The following is a 27227-nucleotide window of genomic DNA, read 5'->3' as shown; positions in this document are numbered from 1 at the left end:
TAATTTCCGTAGGACTTGTCATATTTATAGATATACCTTTTATACTATTGTAAAAATAGACGAGCGCGGCAACGCGCGCCACCATGATCTAGTTTTGATGAATCTATGAGTAGTATCGTAGGGTATGAACCATACAGAAGTTGGAATACAGTAGATATTACACCAATATGAATTTAGAATGAGTTCACAACAGTACCTAAGTGGTGATTTATTTTCTTATACTAACGGAGCTTACGAGTTTTCTGTTAAGTTTTGTGTTGTGAAGTTTTCAAGTTTTGGGTAAATATTCGATGGACTATGGAATAAGGAGTGGCAAGAGCTTAAGCTTGGGGATGCCCAAGGCACCCCAAGGTAATATTCAAGTTCAACCAAGAACCTAAGCTTGGGGATGCCCTGGAAGGCATCCCCTCTTTCGTCTTCGTTCATCGGTAACTTTACTTGGAGCTATATTTTTATTCACCACATGATATGTGTTTTGCTTGGAGCGTCATTTTATTTTATTTTGTTTTGCTTGTTGTTTGAATAAAATACCAAGATCTGAAATTCTTAAATGTTAGAGAGTCTTCACATAGTTACATAATTATTCAACTACTCATTGATCTTCACTTATATCTTTTGGAGTAGTTTGTCATTTGCTCTAGTGCTTCACTTATATCTTCTTAGAGCATGGAGGTAGTTTTATTTTGAAGAAATTGTTGAACTCTCATACTTCACTTATATTATTTTGAGAGTCTTTTGAACGGCATGGTAATTTTCTTTGGTTATGAATTTAGTCCTAATATGATGGGCATCCAAGAGGGATATAATAAAAACTTTCATATAAAGTGCATTGAATACTATGAGAAGTTTGATTCCTTATGATTGTTTTGAGATATGAAGATGGTGATATTAGAGTCATGCTAGTTGAGTAGTTGTGAATTTGAGAGATACTTGTGTTAAAGTTTGTGATTCTCGTAGCATGCACGTATGGTGAACCGTTATGTGATGAAGTCGGAGCATGATTTATTTTTTGATTGTCTTCCTTACGAGTGGCGGTCGGGGACGAGCGATGGTCTTTTCCTACCAATGTATCCCCCTAGGAGCATGCGCGTAGTACTTCGTTTCGATAACTAGTAGATTTTTGCAATAAGTATATGAGTTCTTTATGACTAATGTTGAGTCCATGGATTATACGCACTCTCACCCTTCCACCATTGCTAGCCTCTCTAGTACCGCATAACTTTCGCCGGTACCATACACCCACCATATACCTTCCTCCAAACAGCCACCATACCTACCTATTATGGCATTTCCATAGCCATTTTGAGATACATTGCCATGCAACTTTCCACTATTCCGTTTATTATGACACGCTCCATCATTGTCATATTGCTTTGCATGATCATGTAGTTGACATCGTATTTGTGGCAAAGCCACCTTCATAATTCTTTCATAGATGTCACTCTTGATTCATTGCACATCCCGGTACACCGCCGGAGGCATTCACATAGAGTCATATTTTGTTCTAAGTATTTAGTTGTAAGTAAATAAAAAGTGTGATGATCATCATTATTAGAGCATTGTCCCAAGTGAGGAAAGGATGATGGAGACTATGATTCCCCCACAAGTCGGGATGAGACTCCGGACGAAAAAAAGAGGCCATAAAAAAAGGCCCAAAAAAACAAAAAACAATAAAAAATTGAGAGAAAAAGAGAGAAGGGGCAATGCTACTATCCTTTTACCACACTTGTGCTTCAAAGTAGCACCATGATCTTCATGATAGAGAGTCTCCTATGTTGTCACTTTCATATACTAGTGGGAATATTTCATTACAGAAATTGGCTTGTATATTCCAATGATGGGCTTCCTTAAAATTCCCTAGGTCTTCCCGAGCAAGCGAGTTGATGCACACCCGCTTAGTTTCTTTTGTTGAGCTTTCATACACTTATAGCTCTAGTGCATCCGTTGCATGGAAATCCCTACTCACTCACATTGATATCTATTGATGGGCATCTCCATAGCCCATTGATACGCCTAGTTGATGTGAGATTATCTTCTCCTTTTTGTCTTCTCCACAACCACCATTCTATTCCATCTATAGTGTTATGTCCATGGCTCACGCTCATGTATTGCGTGAAGATTGTAAAAGTTTGAGAACAACAAAAGTATGAAACAATTGCTTGGCTTGTCATCGGGGTTGTGCATGATTTAAATATTTTGTGTGATGAAGATAGAGCATAGCCAGACTATATGATTTTGTAGGGATAGCTTGCTTTGGCCATGTTATTTTGAGAAGACATGATTGCTTTGTTAGTATGCTTGAAGTATTATTGTTTTCATGTCAATATTAAACTTTTGTTTTGAATATTATGGATCTGAATATTCTTGCCACAATAAAGAAGATTACATTGATAAATATGTTAGGTAGCATTCCACATAAAAAATTCTGTTGTTTTCATTTACCTAGTCGAGGACGAGCAGGAATTAAGCTTGGGGATGCTTGATACGTCTCCAACGTATCTATAACTTTTTATTGTTCCATGCTATTATATTATCAATATTGGATGTTTTATATGCATTTATATGCTATTTTATATGATTTTTGGGACTAACCTATTAACCTAGAGCCAAGTGCCAGTTTCTGTTTTTTCCTTGTTTCTGAGTTTTACAGAAAAGGAATACCAAACGGAGTCCAATTAACGCGCCAATTTTTGAAGATTTTTTATGGACCAAAAGAAGCCCCCGGAGTAAAAGAGTCAGCCCAGAAGAGTCCCGGGCCGTCCACGGGGGTGGGGGCGTGCCCTACCCCCTGGGCCCGCCCCCTATCTCATGGACGACTCGGAGACCCCCCTGACGTGAGACCTATGCCAAAAATTCCTATAAATACAGAAACCTCCAGAAAATAACCTGGGGAGTTCCGCCGCTGCAAGCCTCTGTAGCCACCAAAAACCAATCGGGACCCTGTTCTGGCACCCTGCCAGAGGAGGGATCCCTCACCGGTGGCCATCTTCATCATCCCGGCGCTCTCCATGACGAGGAGGGAGTAGTTCACCCTCGGGGCCGAGGGTATGTACCAGTAGCTATGCGTTTGATCTCTCTCTCTCGTGTTCTTGATTTGGCACGATCTTGATGTATCGCGAGCTTTGCTATTATAGTTGGATCTTATGATGTTTCTCCCCCTCTACTCTCTTGTAATGGATTGAGTTTTCCCTTTGAAATTATCTTATCGGATTGAGAACACTTGATGTATGTCTTGCGTGGGATACCCGTGGTGACAATGGGGTATTCTATTGATTCACTTTATGTATGTTTTGGTGATCAACTTGCGGGTTCCGTGACCTTGGGAATCTATGCATAGGGGTTGGCACACGTTTTCGTCTTGACTCTCCGGTAGAAACTTTGGGGCACTCTTTGAAGTTCTTAGTGTTGGTTGAATAGATGAATCTTAGATTGTGTGATGCATATCGTATAATAATACCCGTGGATACTTGAGGTGGCATTGGAGTATCTAGGTGACATTAGGGTTTTGGCTGATTTGTGTCTTAAGGTCTTATTCTAGTATGAACTCTATGATAAATCGAACAGAAAGAATAGCTTTGTGTTATTTTACTACGGACTCTTGAATAGATCGATCAGAAAGGATAACTTTGAGGTGGTTTCGCACCGTACAATAATCTCTTCGTTTGTTCTCCGCTATTAGTGACTTTGGAGTGACTCTTTGTTGCATGTTGAGGGATAGTTATATGGTCCAATTATGTTATTATTGTTGAGAGAACTTGCACTAGTGAAAGTATGAACCTTAGGCCTTGTTTCCTAGCATTGCAATACCGTTTACGCTCACTTTTATCGCTTGCTACCTTGCTGTTTTTATATTTTCAGATTACAAAAACCTATATCTACCATCCATATTGCACTTGTATCACCATCTCTTCGCTGAACTAGTGCACCTATACAATTTACCATTTTATTGGGTGTGTTGGGGACACAAGAGACTCTTTGTTATTCGGTTGCAGTGTTGCTTGAGAGAGACCATCTTCATCCTACGCCTCCCACGGAATGATAAACCTTAGGTCATCCACTTGAGGGAAATTTGCTACTGTCCTACAAACCTTTGCACTTGGAGGCCCAACAACGTCTACAAGAAGAAGGTTGCGTAGTAGACATTAGATGGCGGCGGCTGGAGTGGGAGGGGATCTGAGTTAGGGTTTGGGTGGTTGGGCTGCGGGTGGGACGAGGGGTGAGAGGGTGAGGGGGTGTGGGCCGTTGGATGGATGGATGAATGGAAGGACGGATGGATGGGTGATGGATGGATGGATGTTTCCATGCCACAACAGATTCCACCAATCATAATTCAGCTTGTGTAATTTTTCTTTCCTCTGTTTTCTTATAGTTTGTACCCTCTTATTCTGGGTAAACATTCAACATATTATCCACTTATAGTTTTTTTCAAATGACTCAATATTGTGCACATGTGTGTATCTTGTGATGACAAAAAATGTCGATTTGTGTGGTTTTCATTTTTTTACACAAAAACAAATCATTTTCTTTTTTTGAGTGCCAAAATTATGAAGAACCTACCAAATCTTTGTTGCAAGATTCCACTGCCCCTTTTTTAAAATATTAGACCACATTTTATGTACAAATGACTAAATGGTGCCACTGAAAAGCCTTCGATCCACCTCTCATAAAAAGGCAAATTTCCGTTGATTCAGCAGGAAGCGGGTCAAGTTTGAACTGCAGCTGCCTCATAGTTTGTTCTTTGTTTTTTCCAAAAATCATTTTTAGGTACATAAGTATCTATTTAATCAGAGATACTCCAAATTTTTTTGCAAGATTCAACCCCTAGCTATGAACGGGCATGCCCGCCGTTTCAACCGGATTTTGAAACGGGCATAGAAAATAAAAAAATAAAAAAATTAAAACCTTCGCATTTTGTATTTATATGTGACCTGGTTACCAGGAATACGGCAATTAGTTTGAAAAGGTGTTCTCACAAACGAGCTATCATGTGGAAAGATCAATGGCTTTCAAGCCAAATGATCAATGTTATGGTAGCATTCATGGCATAGTTTGTTCAAATGATCTCATATTGTGCACAAGGTTGCATCTTGGAATGGCAAACAATGTTGCCTAAGGAAGTTTTTATTTTCTTTGGATGAAAAATTCATTTTTCATTTTTCGAGTGCCCAAAATGAGTTTTTTTTGTGAATGAGCTACCATATATTTGTTGCAAAATTGGACCAAATCAATTTTATAAAATATTAGGACATATTTAATGTACAATTGACAAAAAATTTGGGTGTTAAAAGTTTTGATCCACCTCTCATGAAAAAGACAAATTTCTGCCGATCAAGTTGGAAGCGGGTCAAATTTGAACTGCAGCTGCCTCATAGTTTGCTTTTTATTTTTGCCAAAAATCATTTTTAGGTCCAAAGTATCTATTTAATCAGAGAAACACCAAAAGTTTTCCAAGATTCAACCACTAGCTAGGAACGGTCATGCCCGCTGTTTTGACCGCATTTTGAAATGGGCATGAAAAATTCAAAAAAATATTGGAAAACCTTCGCATCGTGTCATTACTATGTGGCCAAGTTACCAGGAAAAATAATAAACTTGTAATACGATAATTATTTTTAAAAAGTGTTCTAAGAAACGAGCTATCATGTGTGAAGATCAATGACTTTCAAGTCAAATGATCAATCTTATGGCCACATTCATGGCATAGTTTGCTCAAATGATCTCATATTGTACACAAGGGTGCATATTGGAATGGCAAACAATGTTGCCTAAGGAATTTTTCATTTTATTTCGATGAAAAAATCATTTTCCATTTGTCGAGTGCCCAAAATGAGCATTTTTTGTGAAGAACCCACCAAATAATTGTTGCAAAATTGTACCAAATCAATTTTCTAAAATACTAGGCCATATTTAATGCACAATTAAGCAAATGGTTGTGTGTCAAAAGTTTTGATCCACCTCTCGTGAAAAAGACAAATTTCTGCCTATTTAGTTGGAAGCGGGTCAAATTTGAACTGCAGCTGCCTCATAGTTTGCTTTTTATTTTTCCCAATAATCATTTTTAGGTACAAAAGTATCTATTTAATCTGAGAAACACCAAAAGTTTTCAAAGATTTAACAACTAGCTAGGAAGGGTCAAACCTGTTGTTTTGACCGCATTTTGAAACATGCATAAAAAATTCACAAAAAATAAAAAAATTGAAAAACCTTCGCATTGTGCCATTATATGTGACCAAGTTAGCAGGAAAAATAATAAACTTATAATACGACAATTATTTTAAAAAAGTGTTCTCAGAAACGAGCTATCATGTGTGAAGATTCATGGCTTTCAAGCCAGATGATCAATTGTATGGCCACATTCATGGCATAGTTTGTTCCAATGATCTAATATTGTGCAAAAGGATGCATCATGGAATGGCGAACAATCTTGCTAAGGAAGTTTTCATTTTCTTTTGATGAAAAAAATCATTTTCCATTTTTTGAATGCCCAAAATGAGTTTTCTTGTGAAAGATCTACCATATATTTGTTACAAAATTGGACCAAATCAATTTTTTAAAATATTAGCCCATATTTAATGCACAATTGTTCAAGTGGTTGGGTGTGGAAAGCTTTGATGCACCTCTCATGAAAAAGACAAATTTCCGCCGATTGAGTAGGAAGTGGGTCAAGTTTGAACTACAGCTGCCTCATAGTTTGCTCTTTATTTTTTCCAAAAATCATTTCTAGGTACATAAGTATCTATTTAATCAGAGAAACACCCAGAGTTTTCCAAGATTCAACCACTAGCTAGGAACGCTCAAACCCACCGTTTTGACCGCATTTTGAAACGGACATAAAAAATTCAAAAAATTAGAAAACCTTCGCATTGTGTCATTATATGTGACCAAGTTACCAGGAGAAATAATAAAATTATAATACGACAAATGTTTTTAAAAAGTGTTCTTATAAATGAGCTACATGTGTGAAGATTCATGGCTTTCAAGGCAAATGATCAATGTGATGGCCACATTCATGGAATAGTCTGTTCCAATGATCTAATATTGTGCACAAGGGTGCATCTTGGAATGGCAAACAATGTTGCCTAAGGAAATTTTCATTTTCTTTGGACGAAAAATTCGCTTTACATTTTTCGAGTGCCCAAAATGAGTTTTCTTATGAAGGACCTACCATATATTTGTAACAAAATTGAACCAAATCAATTTTCTAAAATATTAGACCATATTTATGTATAACTGACGAAATGGTTGCGCGTGGAAAGTTTTGATGCACCTTTCATGAAAAAGACAAATTTCTGCCGATTTAGTTGGAACCGGGTCAAATTTGAATTGCAGCTGCCTTATAGGTTGCTCTTCATTTTTTCCAAAAATGATTTCTAGGTACGTAAATAGCTATTTCTCCAAAGAAACACCAAGAGTTTTCCAAGATTCAACCCCTAGCTACAAACGATCCTACCCGCCTTTTTGGCCGCATTTTGAAACGGGCATGAAAAATTCAAAAAAATCAAAAAATGAGAAACCTTCACATTGTTTCATTATATGTGACCTAGTTTCCGGGAAAAATAACCAACTTGCAATATGACAAATTTTAAAAGAAATGTTCTAAAAAATGACCTATTATGTATCTTCCAATGGAAAATATTTGTTGTAAAATGGAACCACTCCATTTTTTATATATATTTAACCTTTTTAAATGCAAGCTTAATTGTTTTTTAAAACATGGTCTACATTTAATAAAAAAAATTGTTTCACATATTTTTTGAATGCCTGGATTAACATTTTTTAACATAGATGATCAACTTTTTTCATACACATTATATTTTTTGGTATACATTTTCCATATATGTGAGACACATTTTCTCTATTCTCATAATTTTTTAATACATGGTCAACATTTTTTGTATACACGTTTAACATTTTTCTTTACACATTTAACATTTTTCAAATATTTGATTATCATTTTTAACACTAGTTAGTAGGGCGGATCTTACATGGCGTGTCCCACTAGTCAGTAATGTGGGTCCATTTAAAAAAAAGATAAAACCCCCAAACCCTAATTCGAAATCCCCTAAAGTCCCTATCAAAGCAATATATACTCATGGGCAAGATTGTATTTTCTTTGTGAAACAATGGTTCCAAAGGGTCTATAATGACTATGTCTAGTTTTACATTTTTTTGAAATTGCTTTTGGTCAATTTGGAGGCCAAATTTAATTTCTAGCAGTGAAAATAGTAAAAAAACAAATCCACAGCCACGATGCTCGCTCTCCAGGCCGACTTACGGCCCATTTCCATCCACTCATCGCGGTCCTGGCCCAGCGATGTAATTGGTTTAAAGGCCACTAGTGCGTTCCTTTATCACATCTGAAGTGGTAGCCTGGTGGTGAGGATCGACGTAGTGCATGGGCAGGTCGCGGGTTCGAACCCCCGTTGGCCACTTTTTGTTGCATTTATCGCCGCCATGGCGCTGGATCTTGGTCCTACGTGTCAGCTTGGCCCACATGTCATTTAGCAGGTCGCACAACTCAGACTAGGTCTAGCCGATGTGTACCGGCCTGCCGGGTCCCATGTCACAGTTTGGTTGGGACAACATGTTAGTGGGTCCCTTGTGTAAGTAGTAGCCCAGAGGTCAGTTTAGTCTTCAAATCAAATTACTTGTCGTGGTTTGAACTAAAACCACGACAAATAATTTTGAACGGAGGGAGTAGATAGGACACGTAGGCGAAAATGATGATGTGACAATCCAGTCATGACAACTAGATAGGACACGTAGGCAAAAGTGATGATGTGGACATCTAATCACATTAATGCATCTATGTTTACAACATTATGACCATCTAGATAGGTCCTAATCAGCCAAAATAAGGCCGCCGGCCACAACTATCTATTTTATGACCATTTCTTGTAAGACAATTATGACTTATCTGATCAAAATGGTCGATGTGGTTTAGGGTTTGGACACTCCCAAATAGCTTGCGACCAATTGGTTCTAAATGGTCATAGATTTACGACCAATTCATCCACAGTCACTGAGAGAAGGTCACAAGTTGACATATTTCTTGTAGTGTGTTAAAGTTCAAACAATGAATTCTCTTGAAACTCAACAACCTATATTCTTAGTCACCAAACAATTGCAATTCAACTTATTCAATAGAATCTAAGTAAGAACTTCACATACTCAATCATCATATAGTCTTCCATGATTGCTAGTACTCAAAGCATATTTTTAGAACAAATGGCATCCATCAACACGGAGAAAGATAGGGGCTTAATATTTTGCCTCCCTACTCATTTATCATAGAGATAATTGTCAACAATAATAAATCATGATCAAATATATTTGACTGGTCATATGTGCCTAGATCTTTCCCCACCACATGATGCTTGCCAACTAGAGAATAATTGAGATTGAAATGAGAATGCATACTATTGACTCTTCGTATAAAAGTAAATACTGAAAAGTAAAAGATATGCCCTTCGTAGAGGGAAGCAGAGGTTGTCATGCATTTTTTATTTGGATGCCCAAGGTCTTAATGCAAAGGAACGTCACGTTATATTGCCCCTTATGATAGCAACCTTTATTATGCAGTCCGTCGCTTTTATTAGTTTGCCATCACAAGTTCGTACAACGCTCAATTTTCCCTTACATTAAAAGATTAAACATATTTAGGAGCAATTTTTATTGCTTTATGCACCGATGGAAACTTACTTCAAGAATCTTATTCAATTCATAGATAGGTATGGTGGACACTCATGGCAAGAAACTGGGTTTAAGGGTTTTTGGATGCACAAGTAGTATCTCTACTTAGTACGAATTTTTGGCTAGCAAAAGATCATAGGCAAACAACACATGTTGGAGGATCCATAACAATATAACTTCTATGCAAATATACCCAAACATAACTCATTACGTTGTCTTCCTTGTCCAACTTCAACTAATTTGCTCAAGTTTGAAAATAATTAATTGGTATTCACAATCATAGAAGATGTCCAAGATAATATATTTGCGTGAAAGTTCTCTTCATTATACTAATTATTCATGAATTGCTTGTATGACCAATATCGTGATTGTCAAGCTTCAAAAGATTTCATTTTTTAAACCCAATGTGAAGCTACCACTAGGCATGATATAATTTCAACTTCATGATATTCAATTCATTCAACAATTTACTCATAGGATATAAGTGAAACACAAGAGTAAATGACAAGCTACTCCAAAAAGATATAAGTGAAGACAAGCGAGTAGTTAAGTAAATAGGTAGCTAATTGTGGACTCTCTCTTATTTAAAAACTTTAAGATCTAAGTACTTTATTAAAACAGCAAGCAAAAACAAAATAAAATGGCATTATAATAATAGCACACATCATGTGAAGAAGCAAAAACTTAGGCTCAACCGATACTAACCGATAATTGTTGATGCAGAAAGGTGGATGCCTACCAGGGCATCCCCAAGCTTAGATGCTTGAGACTTCTTGAAATATTATATTGGGATGCCTTGGGTATCCCTAAGCTTGAGCTTTTGCGTCTCCTTAATTCCTTTTATATCAAGGTTTCCTAAATCTTAAAAACTTCATCCACACAAAACTAAACGAAAACTCACGAGATAAGTTAGTATAAATCAATGCAAAACCTTATCATTCTCCATTGTAGAAAATAACTAAAATTATTATTCAACATTGCATATTAAATGCCTCTGTATATTTAATACTCCTATCCTCAAATAGAATCATTAAACAAGCAAACATACGCAAACATAACAACAATCTACCAAAACAGGACAGTCTGTAATGGATGAAGAAGTATCCATATTTATTGAACAAAAAAATTCTGAAATTGCACAACACTATAGAAAATTTATCATCTTATTGTGCAAAAAGTTTCAACATTTTATCACGTTCTGACTTTTCTCGGGAATTTTTGTAACAACGACAAACTTTATGTTTTGAAACAGCAACTCATATACTTGGAAAATAAGGATGGTAAAGGCTATCCTTTGCACTTTTATTGAAATAAAAGATACAAAACATTATTCTAAATAACAGGAAGAAAATCAAAACAAAATAAAATGATGCTCCAAGCAAAACTCATATCATGTGATGAATGAAAATATAGCCCCAAGTGAGGTTACCGATAATGTTGAAGACGAAAGAGGGGATGCCTTCCGGGGCATCCCCAAGCTTAGTTTCTTGGATTTTCCTTGAATATTACCTTGGGGTGCGTTGGGAATCCCCGACATTAGGCTCTTGTCACTCCTTATTCTCCTCATATCGATATCTCACCCAAAACTTGAAAACTTCAATCACACAAAACTTAATGGAACTTCGTGAGATGGGTTAGTATGATAAAGACAAATCATTCACTTTGGTACTGTCAAAGACAAGATTCATAATTTTTCTCACACAATGCCTACTGTACCTCATCATTTCCACAATTTATATTGAGCAATATAAGCCATATTAACTAGAAAACAAGCAAACTATGCATTGAAAACAAAATCTGTCAAAAACAGAACAATATGTAGTAATATGTACTCCAACCATACTTCTGCTACTCCAATAAATCTGAAAAATTAGGACAACTTAGGTAATTTGTATATAAATCTTCTTTAAAAAAATCAGATCAAAAGCACGTTCCAGTGAATTTTTAAAATTCCTGGACTGAGCGTAGAAGTTTCTGTTTTTGTACAGAATCAAGCCAACTATCATCCACACTATCCCAAAGGCTTTACTTGGCACTTTATTGAAACAGAAGTTATAAAACATGAATACTACAGTAGCCTAATCATGTGAACACACAAAAACAGTAGGTAAAAGTGTTGGGTAGTCTCCCAACAAGCGCTTTTCTTTAATGCCTTTTGAGCTAGGCATGATGATTTTAATGATGCTCTCATAAAAGATAAGAATTGGAACACAAAGAGAGCATCATGAAGCATATGACTAGCACATTTAAGTCTAACCCACTTTCTATGCATAGGAATTTTGTGAGCAAATAATTTATGGGAGCAAGAATCAACTAGCATAAGAAGGCAAAACAAATGCAACTTCAAAACTTTCAACACATAGAGAAGAAACATGATATTATTGCAATTAATACAAGCATATGTTCCTCCCTCATAATAATTTTCAGTAGCATCATGAATGAACTCAATAATATAACTATCACATAAAGCATTCTTTTCGTGATCCACAAGCATAGAAAATTTATTACTCTCCACACAAGCAATTTTGTTCTCATGAATAGTGGTGGGAGAAAATTCAACAAAATAACTATCATGTGATTGAAAACTAAAATCATGATGACAAGTTTCATGGTTATCATTATTCAATATAGCATCCATGTCATCACCATAATCATCATAAATAGGAGGCATGCTTTCATCATAATAAATATTCTCATCGAAACTTGGGGGACTAAAAATATCATCTTCATCAAACATAGCATCCCCAAGCTTATGGCTTTGCATATCAATAACATCGTGGATATTCAAAGTACTCATACTAGCAACATTGCAATCATGCTCATCATTCATGCCAATCATTTTATTGAATTCTTCTTCTATCAGTTGAGTATAATTTTCCTTTCCATCATTTTCAAGAAAGACATGATAAAGACGAATAATATGAGGCCACCTCAATTCAATTTTTTTGTTTTCTTTTACGAACCAAACTAGTGATAAAACATGAAACTAAAAGATTCAATTGCAAGATCTAAAGATATACCTTCAAGCACTCACCTCCCCGGCAACGGCGCCAGAAAAGAGCTTGATGTCTACTACACAACTTATTATTGTAGACTCGTGTTGGGCCTCCAAGCGTAGTGTTTTGTAGGACAGTAGCAAATTTCCCTCAAGGGGATGACCTAAGGTTTATCAATCCATGTGAGGTGTAGGATGAACATGGTCTCTCTCAAAAAACCCTGCAACCAAATAACAAAAAGTCTCTTGTGTCCCCAATATACTAAATACAATGGTAATTTGTATTGGTGCAGTAGTTCAGCGAAGAGATGGTGATACAAGCGTAATAATGATAGTAGATATTGATTTTTGTAATAGTAACAATAAAAAACAGCAAGGTAGCAAGTAGCAAAAGTGAGCACAAACGGTATTGAAATGCTTGGAAATGAGGCCTAGGATCCGTACTTTAACTAGTGCAATCTTTCAACAATGCTAATCTAATTGGATCATATAACCATCCCTCAAAGTGCGATGAAGAATCACCCCAAAGTTCTTATCTAGCGGAGAACATAATAAGAAATTGTTTGTAGCTATTCTTTCTGATCGATCTATCCAAGAGTTCGTACTAAAATAACACCAAGTTATTCTTTCCGATCGATCTATCAAGAGTTCGTACTAAAATAACACTAAGTTATTGTTTCTGATCGATCTATCCAAGAGTTCGTACTAAAATAACACCAAATAATTTCAGATTCATAATAGTCAATCCAACACAAAGAAGTTCAAAGAATGCCCCAAGATTTCTACCGGAGAAACAAAAGACGAGAACGTGCATCAACCCCTATGCATAGATTACCCCAATGTCACCTCAGGAATCTACGAGTTGAGTGCCAAAACATATACCAAGTGAATCAATATAATACCCCATTGTCACCACGGGTATTCATATACAAGACATATATCAAGTACTCTGAAATCCATAAAAGTATTCAATCCGATAAGAACGAAATCTCAAAGGGAAAACTCAATTCATCACAACAAGATAAAGAGGGAGAAACACCATATGATCCAACTATATTAACAAGGCCCACGATACATCAAGATCGTGCCATCTCAAGAACACAAGAGAGAGAGTGATTAAAGACATAGCTACTGGTACAAACCCTCAGCCCCGAGGGTGGACTACTCCCTCCTCATCATGGTGGCCATAGGGATGATGAAGATGGCCTCCAATGATGATTTCCCTCTCCGGTAGGGTGCCGGAGCGAGCTCCCGATTGGTTTTTTGTGGCTACAGAGGCTTGCGGCGGCGGAACTTTCGATCTACGGTTCTCTCGAGGGTTTTTGGAATATTTGGCAATTTATAGGGCAAAGAGGCGGTACGGGAGGCCACCGAGGTGGGCACAACCTGCCTGGGCGCGCCTGGGCCCCCAGGCGCGCCCTGGTGGGTTGTTCCCCCTTGAGGCTCCCCTCTGCACTTCTTTGGCCCACTAGATGTCTTCTGGTCCAAAAAAGTCTCCAAAAAGTTTCACTTCGTTTGGACTCCGTTTGATATTGATTTTCTGCGATGTGAAAAACAAGCAAAAAACAGCAACTGGCACTGGGCACTATGTCAATAGGTTAGTCCCAAAAATGATATAAAGTTGCTATAAAATGATTGTAAAACATCCAAGAATAATAATATAGCAACATGAATACTTCATAAATTATAAATACATTGCTGACGTATCACGGGCGAAGGAGAGTGCGTCCACCGGTGAGGGAGGAGGCGACTTTTATAGTGGCCGAGGGGGAGGGGGTGGCAGACGTGTGTATGCGTGGCGGGAGGGGGAGGGGCGCGTCACCGTGCCATCACTGCGCCGCCCGTGAGGAATCAATGGAAGGCTAACCGGCGGCGGCCTTGGCATTGATTCCCCGCGGGAAAACGAGGCAATGAGGAAGACGAGACGCGGCTGGTCGCTGACTCGGCGGGTCCATCGGGCTTTCTCCCCAAAAATGTTTCCCCAAGCGCCCCGGGCGCCCCCCAGCGTGTCGGGTTCGTCCTGGGTCCGCAGGTCCCAAATTAGGGCCTAACCGACGAAAATTGGGCTTCTGGGGGCGCGACTGGGCCGCTTTTTTAGCGCCGGCGATAGAAAAGGACCTTGGGGGCGTGTTGGGGGGCGAGTGGAGATGCTCTAAGTATGGGCACTCCGCACTCCAGATCTTTCAATTGAAACATGTCTGGAGTCTGTACCGGAGTATACTGCCAAGCTTAGCTTGAAGTGTGTTTTTTCGGAGTTAATTGCAAGAAACCACCACATTTGGGGCTTCATTTGCGAAAAACTACCTAGTGCCTAATTATTTGCAAAAGTGACCGCGCATTCAATAAACTTTTTGCAAAAAGCACTGATCAGGTGATTTAGCCTGATTAATCACTTTATGACAAATGGGGCCGGATTGTAAGAAGTTGGCTTAGCAAAAAATTTACACACACACACCCCTGGATCTAAAACAGAAAAGCAATCCAACGCTTGTTCCCAGTTGGTTGTTTGGTTGTCGCCAGACGGCGGACGAACACCTGAGGACGGCTGCTATATGCTGCCTCCCGCAGTTGCTGAGTGTGCTGCTGCCCACTTCTGGTGCTGCTCGTTGCTACCTCTTGAGCACTGCGTTGATTTTCCCTTGAATAGGAAAGGGTGATGCAGTAAAGTAGAATAAGTATTTCCCTCAGTTTTTGAGAACCAATGTATCAATCCAGTAGGAGGCCACGCTCGAGTCCCATGCACCTACACAAACAAATAAGAACCTCGCAACCAACACGATAAAGGGGTTGTCAATCCCTTCACGGTCACTTACGAGAGTGAGATCTGATAGAGATGATAAGATAATATTTTTGGTATTTTTATAATAAAGAGAAATAAAGATGCAAAGTAAAATAAACGGCGAAATAAATAACGGGAGATTAATATGATGGAAGATAGACCCGGGGGCCATAGGTTTCACTAGTGGCTTCTCTCAAGAGCATAAGTATTACGGTGGGTAAACGAATTACTGTCGAGCAATTGATAGAATTGAGCATAGTTATGAGAATATCTAGGTATGATCATGTATATAGGCATCACGTCCGTGACAAGTAGACCGACTCCTGCCTGCATCTACTACTATTACTCCACACATCGACCGCTATCCAGCATGCATCTAGAGTATTAAGTTCATAAGAACGGAGTAATGCTTTAAGCAATATGACATGATGTAGAGGGATAAACTCATGCAATATGATATAAACCCCATCTTTTTATCCTCGATGGCAACAATACAATACGTGTCGTTTCCCCTGCTGTCACTGGGATCGAGCACCGCAAGATTGAACCCAAAGCTAAGCACTTCTCCCATTGCAAGAAAGATCAATCTAGTAGGCCAAACCAAATTGATAATTCAAAGAGACTTCCAAAGATAACCAATCATACATAAAAGAATTCAGAGGAGATTCAAATATTGTTCATAGATAATCTTGATCATCGGATCTCGACAAACACACCGCAAAAGAAGTGTTACATTAAATAGATCTCCAAGAGAATCGAGGAGAACTTTGTATTGAGATCCAAAGAGAGAGAAGAAGCCATCTAGCTAATAACTATGGACCCGAAGGTCTGAGGTAAACTACTCACACATCATCGGAGAGGCTATGGTGTTGATGTAGAAGCCCTCCGTGATCAATGCCCCCTCCGGCGGAGCGCCGGAAAAGGCCCCAAGATGGGATCTCACGGGTACAGAAGGTTGCGGCGGTGGAAATAGGGTTTTCGCTCCGTATCTGATGTTTTCAGGGTATATGAGTATATATAGGCGAAGGAGGTCGGTCAGGAGACCTATGAGGGGCTCACGAGGGTGGAGGGTGCGCCCCCTGCCTTGTGGCTTCCTCGTTTGTTTCTTGACGTCCACTCCAAGTCCTCTGGATCACGTTTGTTCCGAAAATCACGTTCGCGAAGGTTTCATTCCGTTTGGACTCCGTTTGATATCCTTTTTCTGCGAAACATCGAAATAGGCAAAAAACAGCAATTTGGGCTGGGCCTCCGGTTAATAGGTTAGTCCCAAAAATAATATAAAAGTGTATAATAAAGCCCATTAAACATCCAAAACAGAATATATAATAGCATGGAACAATCAAAAATTATAGATACGTTGGAGACGTATCAAGCATCCCCAAGCTTAATTCCTACTCGTCCTCGAGTAGGTAAATGATAAAAACAGAATTTTTGATGTGGAATGCTACTTAGCATAATTTTCAATGTAATTCTCTTATTTTTGGTATGAATATTCAGATCTGAAAGATTCAAGATAACAGTTTAATATTGGCATAAAAGTAATAATACTTCAAGTATACTAATAAAGCAATCATGTCTTATCAAAATAACATGGCCAAAGAAAGTTATCCCTACAAAATCATATAGTCTGGCTATGCTCTATCTTCACCACACAAAATATTTAAATCACGCACAACCCCAATGACAAGGCAAGCAATTGTTTCATACTTTTGGTGTTCTCAAACTTTTTCAATCTTCACGCAATACATGAGCGTGAGCCATGGATATAGCACTACAGGTGGAATAGAATGGTGGTTGTGGAGAAGACAAAAAGGAGAAGATAGTCTCAAATCAACTAGGTGTGTCAACGGGCTATGGAGATGCCCATTAATAGATATCAATGTGAGTGAGTAGGGATTGCCATGCAACGGATGCACTAGAGCTATAAGTGTATGAAAGCTCAATAATGGAAACTAAGTGGGTGTGCATCCAACTTGCTTGCTCACGAAGACCTAGGGCAATTTGAGGAAGCCCATCATTGGAATATACAAGCCAAGTTCTATAATGGAAAATTCCCACTAGTATATGAAAGTGACAAAACAAGAGACTCTCTATCATAAAGACCATGGTGCTACTTTGAAGCACAAGTGTGGAAAAAGGATAGTAGCATTGTCCCTTCTCTCTTTTCTCTCATTTTTTTGTTGGGCCTTTTCTCTTTTTTTATGGTCTCTTTTTTTTAGTCCCGAGTCTCATCCCGACTTGTGGGGGAATCATAGTCTCCATCATCCTTTCCTCACTTGGGACAATGCTCTAATAATGATGATCATCACACTTTTATTTACTTACAACTCAAGTATTACAACTCAATACTTAGAACAAAATATGACTCTATATGAACGCCTCCGGCGGTGTACCGGGATATGCAATGAATCAAGAGTGACATGTATGAAGATAATTAACGGTGGCTTTGCCACAAATACGATGTCAACTACATGATCATGCAAAGCAATATGACAATGATGGAGCGTGTCATAGTAAACGGAACGGTGGTAAGTTGCATGGCAATATATCTCGGAATGGCTATGGAAATGCCATGATAGGTAGGTATGGTGACTGTTTTGAGGAAGGTATATGGTGGGTGTATGATACCGGCGAAAAGTGCGCGGTATTAGAGAGGCTAGCAATGGTGGAAGGATGAGAGTGCGTATAATCCATGGACTCAACATTAGTCATAAAGAACTCATATACTTGTTGCAAAAATCTATTAGTTATCAAAACAAAGTATTACGCGCATGCTCCTAGGGGGGTAGATTGGTAGGAAAAGATCATCGCTCGTCCCTGATCGCCACTCATAAGGAAGACAATCAATATATAAGTCATGCTCCGACTTCATCACATAACGGTTCACCATACGTGCATGCTACGGGAATCACAAACTTCAACACAAGTATTTCTCAAATTCATTACCACTCAACTAGCATGACTCTAATATCACCATCTTCATATCTCAAAACGATTATCAAGCATCAAACTTCTCTTAGTATTCAACGCACTTATAAGAAAGTTTTTACTAATCTTGGATGCCTATCATATTAGGACTAATTTCACAATTAAAGCAAATTACCATGCTGTTTTGTAGGACTCTTAAAATAATATAAGTGAAGCATGAGAGAACAATAGTATCTATAAAGCAAACCACTGCCGTGCTCTAAAAGATATAAGTGAAGCACTAGAGTAAAAACTATATAGCTCAAAAGATATAAGTGAAGCACATAGAGTATTCTAATAAATTCCGAATCATGTGTGTCTCTCTCAAAAGTGTATTCAGCGAGGATGATTGTGGTAAACTAAAATCAAAGACTCAAATCATATAAGACGCTCCAAGCAAAACACATATCATGTGGTGAATAAAAATATAGCTCCAAGTAAAGTTACCGATGGATGAAGACGAAAGAGGGGATGCCTTCCGGGGCATCCCCAAGCTTTGGCTTTTTGGTGTCCTTGGATTTACCTTGGGGTGCCTTGGTCATCCCCAAGCTTAGGTTCTTGCCACTCCTTGTTTCACAATCCATCGAATCCTTACACAAAACTTGAAAACTTCACAACACAAAACTTAACAGAAAATCTCGTGAGCTCCGCTAGCGAAATAAAACAAAATACCACTTCAAAGTACTGTATTGAACTCATTCTTTATTTATATTGGTGTTAAACCTAATGTATTCCAACTTCTCTATGGTTTATAAACTATTTTACTAGCCATAGTTTCATCAAAATAAGCAAACAACACACGAAAAACAGAATCTGTCACAAACAGAACAGCCTGTAGTAATCAGATTTGTTTGTAAACTTCTGGAACTCCAAAAAACATGAAAAACTAGGACAACCTGTAAAATTTGCGTACTGATCTACTGCAAAAAGAATCGGTAATTTATCACTTTCTGTGAGTTTAAATAATTATATTCGTGAACAGAAAGTTTCTGGAATTTTTCAGCAAGATCAAATAACTATCATCCAAGAAGATCCTATAGGTTTAACTTGGCACAAACACTAATTAAAACACAAAAGCAAAAATAACCAGAGGCTAGATCAAAAATTTATTCCTAGACATGAGCAAAAAGCAAAAAACTAAAATAAAATTGGGTTGCCACCCAACAAGCGCTATCGTTTAACGCCCCTAGCTAGGCATAAAAGCAAGGATAGATCTAGGTATTGCCATCTTTGATAGGCAATCCATAAGTAGATATCATAATAGATTCATAAGGTAATTTTATTTTCTTTCTAGGAGAGTGTTCCATGCCTTTCCTTAATGGAAATTGGAATCTAATATTTCCTTCCTTCATATCAATAATTGCACCAATCGTTCTAAGGAAAGGTCTACCAAGAATAATAGGACATGAAGGATTGCAATCTATATCAAGAACAATGAAATCTATGGGCACATAGTTCCTATTTGCAACAATAAGAACATCATTAATTCTTCCCATAGGTTTCTTAATAGTAGAATCCGCAAGATGCAAGTTTAGAGAAAAATCATCAAATTTGCGGAAACCTAGCAAATCAAACAAAGTTTTTGGAATCGTGGAAACACTAGCACCCAAATCTCATAAAGCATAGCATTCATGATCCTTAATTCTAATTTTAATAGTAGGTTCCCACTCATCATAAAGTTTTCTAGGGATAGAAACTTCCAACTCAAGTTTTTCTTCATAAGATTTCATCAAAGCATCAACGATATGTTTGGTAAAAGCTTTATTTTGACTATAAGCATGAGGAGAATTTAGCACTGATTGCAACAAGGAAATACGATCTATCAAAGAGAAATTATCATAATTAAATTCCTTCAAATCCAAAATAGTGGGTTCATTGATATCTAAAGTTTTGACATCTTCAATCCCACTTTTACCAAATTTCGCATCAAGACCTAAAGAGTCCGAATTTTTGGAACGCCTTCTAGGTAAAGGTGACTCATATTCAGTCCCATCATTATCAAGATTCATATTGCAAAACAAAGATTTAATAGGGGACACATCAATAAATTTTAGATCTTCATCTTTATTCTCATAAAAATTAGAAGAACACGCTTTCACAAAGCAATCTTTCTTAGCACGCATCCTAGCGGTTCTTTCTTTGCATTCATCAATGGAAATTCTCATGGCTTTCAGAGACTCATTGATGTCATGCTTAGGTGGAATAGATCTAAGTTTCAAAGAATCAACAGCAAGAGAAATTCTATCCACGTTCCTAGCCAATTCATCAATCTTAGGCAATTTTTCTCAAGCAAGGCATTGAAATTCTTTTGAGAAATCATAAATTCTTTAACACTAGTCTCAAAATCAGAGCACATCTTATTAAAATTTCCATAAGAGTTGTTGTAGGAATTACCATAATTATTAGAGGAATTACTAGGATACGGCCTAGGATTCAAGTTTCCTCTATAAGCATTGTTACCAAAATTGTTCCTACCAACAAAATTCACATCCATAGATTCATTATTATTCTCAATCAAGGTAGACAAAGGCATATCATTAGGATCGGAAGAAACACTCTTATTAGCAAACAATTTCATAAGTTCATCCATCTTTCCATTCAAAGCATTAATTTCTTCTATCGCATGTACTTTTTTACTAGTAGATCTTTCAGTGTGCCATTGAGAATAATTAACCATAATATTATCTAGGAGTTTAGTAGCTTCTCCTAAGGTGATTTCCATAAAAGTGCCTTCCGCGGCCGAATCTAAAAGATTTCTAGAAGCAAAATTCAATCCGGCATAAATTTTTTGTATAATCATCCATAAGTTCAAACCATGAGTAGGGCAATTACGTATCATTAATTTCATCCTCTCCCAAGCTTGTGCAACATGTTCATGATCAAGTTGCTTAAAATTCATAATATCGTTTCCAAGGGAGATGATTTTAGCGGGAGGAAAATACTTAGAGATAAAAGCATCTTTGCACTTATTCCAAGAATCAATACTATTTTTAGGCAAAGACGAAAACCAAGTTTTAGCACGATCTCTAAGCGAAAAAGGAAATAGCTTCAATTTAACAATATCATTGTCCACATATTTCTTCTTTTGCATATCACACAAATCAACAAAGCTATTTAGATGGGTAGCGGCATATTCACTAGGAAGGCCGGCGAATTGGTCTTTCATGACAAGATTCAGCAAGGCAACATTAATTTCACAAGATTCAGCATCGGTAAGAGGAGCAATTGGAGTGCTAAGAAAATCATTGTTGTTGGCATTGGTAAAGTCACACAATTTAGTATTGTCAAGAGCCATCGTGGCAAACAAGCAATCCAACACACAAGCAAACAAGAGGCAAGCGAAAAAGAGGCGAACGGAAAAAGAGGGCGAATAAAACGGCAAGGGTGAAGTGGGGGAGAGGAAAACGAGAGGCAAATGGCAAATAATGTAATGCGAGGGATAAGAGTTTGTGATGGGTCCTTGTATGTCTTGACTTGTGCGTAGACTCCCCGGCAACGGCGCCAGAAATGGCTCGTTGACGGGTGACACGTCTCCAACGTATCTATAATTTTTTATTGTTCCATGCTATATTATATTCTGTTTTGGATGTTTAATTTATTATACACTTTTATATTATCTTTGGGACTAACCTATTAACCGAAGGCCCGGCCCGAACTGATTTTTTTTGCCTATTTTAGTGTTTCACAGAAAAAGAATATCAAACGGAGTCCAAACGGAATGAAACCTTCGGGAACGTGATTTTTGGAACAAACATGATCCAGAGGACTTAGAGTCTACGTAAAGAAATCAACGAGGAGAGCACGAGGCAGGGGGCGCGCCTACCCCCCTCACCCCAGGCACGCCCTCCACCCTCGTGGGGCCCACGTTGCTCCACCGACGTACTTGTTCCTCCTATATATACCCATGTACCCTGGAAACATCAGATACGGAGCCAAAAACCTAGTTCCACCACCGCAACCTTCTGTACCCATGAGATCCCATCTTGGGGCCTTTTTCGGCGCTCCGCCAGAGGGGGCATTGATCACGGAGGGCTTCTACATCAACACCATAGCCTCTTCGATGATGTGTGAGTAGTTTACCTCAGACCTTTGGGTCCATAGTTATTAGCTAGATGGCTTCTTCTCTCTCTTTGGGTCTCAATACAAAGTTCTCCTCGATTCTCTTGGAGATCTATTCGTTGTAATCTTCTTTTGTGGTGTGTTTGTCGAGACCGATGAATTGTGGGTTTATGATCAAGTTTATCTATGAACAATATTTTAATCTCCTCTGAATTCTTTTATGTATGATTGGTTATCTTTGCAAGTCTCTTTGAATTGTCAGTTTGGTTTGGCCTACTAGATTGATCTTTCTTGCTGTCACGCCCAAGATGCGACCCTATCCTAAAGGAACTCGACGGTCCCACCAAGGATAGAAACACATCTTGAAGACGCTTTTGCAAGGTAGATATCATTACATCAACAGTACATAATATTTGGGGATACATACAAGGCATACAAATGCCGCAAGAATACATCAATACATCATACATAAGCTCAACATCCGACTACGGATGAAACATAAACAGAAACTCAAACGACATCCACCCTGCTAGCCCAGGCTGCCGACCTGGAACCTAACCCTGATCGAAGAAGAAGCAGAAGAAGAACTCCAAAACAAGAAACATCGCTCTCGCGTCATGATCATCGCACACCTGTACCTGCAAATGGTGTTGTAGTAATCTGTGAGCCACGAGGACTCAGCAATCCCATTACCATGGGTATCAAGACTAGCAAAGCTTAATGGGAAAGGAATGGATAAGGTGGTGAGGTTGCAGCAGCGTCTAAGCAATGTATGGTGGCTAACTTACGCAAAATAGAGCGAGAAGAGAAGCAAAGTAACGGTCGTGAAACTAGCAATGATCAAGAAGTGATCCTGAACTCCTACTTACGTCAAACATAAACCAAAACCAGCAAAGCCGCCCGAATGTGCCGACAAATCCCGATAGGAGCTGCACATATCTCGTTCTCACGGCACACCGGATTGTCCAAGCTTCCGGTAGGCCAGACCAGAGTTGCCCCTGGTGGCCACCGGCGACTGACAGGTTGGACCAACACTCAGAGGAGCACTGGCCCGGGGGGTTAAATAAAGATGACCCTCGAGAGAGCGACTCCCCAGGGAAAATAAATAGGCTAGGCAAATGGTAAAACCAAGGTTGGGCCTTGCTGGAAGAGTTTTATTCAAGGCGAACTGTCAAGGGGGTCCCATAAATCACCGAACCGTGTGAGGGACGCAAAATCAAGGAACATAACACCGGTATGACGGAAACTAGGGCGGCAAGAGTGGAACAAAACACCAGGCATAAGGCCGAGCCTTCCACCCTTTACCAAGTATAAAGATGCATTAATAATATAAGAGATATTGTGATATCCCAACATAAAACATAATCCAACATGGAGCAATCTTCATCTTCACCTGCAGCTAGCAACGCTATAAGAGGGGCTGAGCAAAGCGGTAACATAGCCAAACAACGGTTTGCTAGGAAGGGTGACAAAGGTTAGAGGTTCATGGCAATTTGGGAGGCTTGAGCAGCAAGTGATAGGTAGCGCAGCATAGCAACAGAACGAAGCAACTAGCATAGCAATGATAGTAATGAGATCCAAGGTGACGGTCATCTTGCCTGAAATCCCGCTAGGAAGAAGAACGAGTCCATGAAGAAGATGAAGCCACGAAGACGAACGAATCCTCACGATCGCAACGACACGGGAACTATCGAGAAGAAGCACACAACATGGTAAACACACCACACATGAACAAGGCATGATGCTCAATCAAGTAAGATGCATGACAAGGCTATATGAAGCTACTCATGACAAGAGATGATGCATACAAGAACAACACATCAAAGCAAGTTTAAATGAGGCCGGAAACAACATATAACAATTCCGGTAAGTCCTCATACGCAAATTTCGAAATTGGTCCAGAACTGAACAAGCATTAAGTTGAAGTTGTTAAACAGCAAGTTAAGAGCACCATGATAATCTACACAAAATTCTAGTCAAGATACATATAAAGTTCATTAGATTCGGAGCTACGGCCTAGAAGATATGAGCAAAACAAGGTAAACATGGCATTGATGCAAAATGCATACAAACATCAAGCAAACACCTCAAAACAAGGATGCAACATGATAATATGAGTCTACATGCAAAACTAAGCAAGTTTCATATAGAGCGCACTCCAAACGGAGCAACGGTGCAACACATACACTCCAAACAAGATATAACAACAATCTGATGAAAACAGCAACTAGGCATAATGCAAGCATCAAAACAATATGCTACAGCAACTCAACATGAAAACAAAAGGCATGGACATGATATACAGGTAAAGCACAACAAAACATGAACACTGAGCTATCTCCAGAAATCACTAGAACATGCTCAAAAGGACATGGCAAGATTGCAAATAATAACAGGTTCACAGAAATTACTGGACATGGCAGAAAACAGCATCAGGTAGCAATGTTCAGAGCACGAAAACAACATGCTACAGGAACATATCACAGCAAAGAAAGGCATGGCATGAATCTACTCAAAGCATATAACAAAAGTCCCCTACTGACCATAAGCCAAAAAGGAGCAGAAGATATGATGGCAACCACGTAAACATAGCAAGTTTTGTTATCAGGTTTCAGACAGCAGAAAACAGAGCATGGCAGCAACAGTAATATGAAGGCATCTTGGTGAGCTTGAAGCACTCACCACAAAGCAATGCATGACAAAACAAGCATACCTACAGCAATATGGCATGTTTATGAAGTTAGCAAGAGCAAGTACATAGCATGAAAGGATCAACTATAACAAGCTTGGCAAAATTGAATAACACGTAAACAATCTGCCAGGAACATTTTATAACAAAAGTAGAGCAAGATTGAGTCATGCTATGGCACTCCACAATTGCAAACAAGGGCATGGATGGATCAGGTACAACAATATCTACAAAACATCCTTACTGAACATCTCCAAAATATGCATGGATCTCTCTGTAGCATCAAGATTACATGGCAACAAAATAACAGCAGACAAAGACAGAGAAATCACCAAGTCCCTGAAATCAGAAACACTACGGAGCCTAGTTTGCATGCTTGTGCTAGTCACCACAGAGATCACAAAAAAACATGACATACACCTCTGTAAAGATTTAATGGCATACAACAAAACATATGTAGAGCTCATACTCATACGATGCACAGATTAAATGCAACAAAAATAACAAATCGCCAAGTTCTGATAAGTAACAGCAGATAACAGCAATTAACACTCTTGCAACGATGATTTGGGCATCAAGATGGACACAAATGAACATGGTGCAATGGAACAAAATGTAGAGCATCACGAGACGAACAACGTCACATATTACACGCGCGAAACGGAGCTATATGCAGAGAGTTACGAAGCAATGAACAGGGGCATGTAATGTAATAATATTGGGGACAGAGAAAAATAGAGGGGAGGAGAAGTCAACCCTGCGGGATTTTTGGATCCAGAACGGGCCGAGCTCGGTGGAGGCGATGGAGCTGGAGCCGAGGGAGCTTGGGGGGGGAGGAAGGAGAGGCCGGCGAGGGGGCGCTCGGAGCCGGCCGGAGTCGAGGCGAGGTGCGGCGGCGGCGAGGCGCACCGGGGCGGCGCCGGCGGGCGGGCTCCGCGGCGGGGGCGGCCGAGGACGTCGGGCGGCGAGGCGAGGCCAGGCGGCAGCGGGGGCGATGGCCGGCGGCAGAGCAGGCGCCGGCGGCGAGGAGATTCGGCGGCGGGGTCGGGCGGTCGCGGGCGGCGGTCGACGAAGGGGCGCGGGGCGGCGCGCGGGCCAGCGGCGGACGGCGGACGAGCCGAGCGGGCCGGATCGGGGCTCCCGCGGGCCCGTGGCGGCGCGCGGTGGAGGACGGCGGCGGGGACACGTGGCGCCACAGGATTGGTCGGGCGCGGCGGCACAGGCGTCCGGCGGCGGGTCGGACATGTCCGGCGCGGTGAGGGAGGAAAATTTAGGGTTTCGGACCCGAAAATGGAGGGGGAGGGGACGTTTTTATAGCTAGAAGGAGCTAGGAGAGTCCAAACGAGGTGCGGTTTTCGCCCACGCGATCGTGATTGAACGACCGAGACCATGGCGCAGACTTAGAGGGGTTTTGGGCTGTTTAGAGAGGGGGTTTTGCTGCAACACCCAAACGGACTTTGCGGTTACCCGGTTAACCGTTGGAGCACCAAACGACCTCCAAATGGAACGAAACTTGACCGGTGGTCTCCCGGTGGTATACCAAGGCCACTTGGCAAGACTCGGTCCATTCCGAGAACGTTCAACACACGCTCACGAAAAGAAACAAGAGGGGGGCGCCGGAGGAGGTGGGAGTGCCGGATTGCAAAATGGAAAACGGGGAAAATGCTCGGATGCATGAGACGAAGACGTATGCAAATGCGATGCACATGATGACATGATATGGGATGCATGACATGAAAAAAATGCAACACGCAAGCAGATGACAAGGCAAGGACGGCGAATAACTGGCAGACACCTGGCGCACCGGATCCGGGGCGTTACACTTGCAATGGGAGAAGTGCTTAGCTTTGGGTTCAATCTTGCGGTGTCCTTTCCCAGTGACAGCAGGGGCAGCAAGGCACGTATTGTATTGTTGCCATCGAGGATAAAAAGATGGGCTTTATATCATATTGCATGAGTATATCCCTCTACATCATGTCATCTTACTTAAAGCATTACTCTGTTATTATGAACTTAATACTCTAGATGCATGCTGGATAGCGGTC

The sequence above is a fragment of the Aegilops tauschii genome, chromosome 3, assembly GCF_002575655.3.
Source record: "Aegilops tauschii subsp. strangulata cultivar AL8/78 chromosome 3, Aet v6.0, whole genome shotgun sequence".
Lineage (NCBI taxonomy): Eukaryota > Viridiplantae > Streptophyta > Magnoliopsida > Poales > Poaceae > Aegilops > Aegilops tauschii.
This window is presented reverse-complemented; position numbering follows the sequence as displayed.